The sequence below is a fragment of the Somniosus microcephalus genome, unplaced genomic scaffold (genome assembly GCF_052327205.1).
Source record: "Somniosus microcephalus isolate GS21.2 unplaced genomic scaffold, FLI_Smic_1.0 unresolved_chr4, whole genome shotgun sequence".
NCBI classification, from domain to species: Eukaryota; Metazoa; Chordata; class Chondrichthyes; order Squaliformes; family Somniosidae; genus Somniosus; species Somniosus microcephalus.
In genome coordinates, this window is record NW_028225182.1 from 15,474,365 (window position 1) to 15,475,293 (window position 929).

Below are 929 nucleotides of genomic sequence, written 5' to 3' on the forward strand. Positions count from 1 at the left end.
AAAACAGAAGTCGGTAGATTTCTGACTGGTAAGGGCATCAAGGGATATGGCGTTCGGGCCGGTGAATGGAATTGAGGCAGGAGATCAGCCATGATCTCATAGAATCCCCTACACTTGCTTAAAAATCTGTTCCATTACCTCTTTTTTCCAGTTCTGACGAAAGGTTATCGATCTGAAACGTTAACTCTGTTTCTCTCTTCGCAGTAGCTGCCTGACCTGCTGAGTATCTCCAGCATTTTCTGTTTCAATTCAGATTTCCAGCATCTGCAGCATTTTCTCAGTTCGCATTTCTTTCATTGTGCAAAACAAGGTTATCGCTCAATTAATGACACTTTGAAAGCAACATAAACGTTTAACAAAATAAATACCGCCCAACGTGGGGCTCGAACCCACGACCCTGCGATTAAGAGTCTCATGCTCTAACGACTGAGCTAGCCGGGCCTAGTTGGAATTGTATTTCATTGTCGCTGATTGCAGTCAGGTACCTGGTGGCTCCGGCCCGGTCACAACAGCATGTCTGAGCCGCGTTTCTGCAAACTACGAAACAAGTTCTCCAGAAGCCCAAGGCGTATAAGGAACTCAAGCAGCAAAATCCCTTTCATTAACCACAGGGGTTCAGGCAATTTTCTGATCGCAAAGCGCTTTAGTCCTTGTCAATATCTCTTGTCTATTTCCCGGAGATTCCCGATTCTGTCTTTCTCTCTGGCTCTGTTTATTGTGTCTGTGGCCACCTGCGGGTTGATTTTGAAGGAATACCTGTGTTTGTGTCTGCTTGTTACGTTAAACAAATGAGGGCATCAGGCGCTTCTGTGCATGACACTGAGGAATCAGGAGAAGGCAGGAGGAATGAAACAGTGTTTGTGGAACGTGTGTATATAAAACAGCGCTGTCTAAATTGTAAGACATCGTGGCGCAACGGTAGAATGTTT

The 929-nt window shown here is 45.3% G+C and overlaps 1 non-coding gene across 1 annotated transcript; it reads right to left on the reverse strand.

Annotated features, from left to right (window-relative positions):
* Nucleotides 1-368: 368 nt before the first annotated feature.
* On the reverse strand, nt 369-441 carry trnak-cuu (transfer RNA lysine (anticodon CUU)). The gene has a single exon. It is a non-coding gene; the product is annotated as a tRNA-Lys (tRNA).
* Between the last annotated feature and the right edge of the window lie 488 nt (nt 442-929).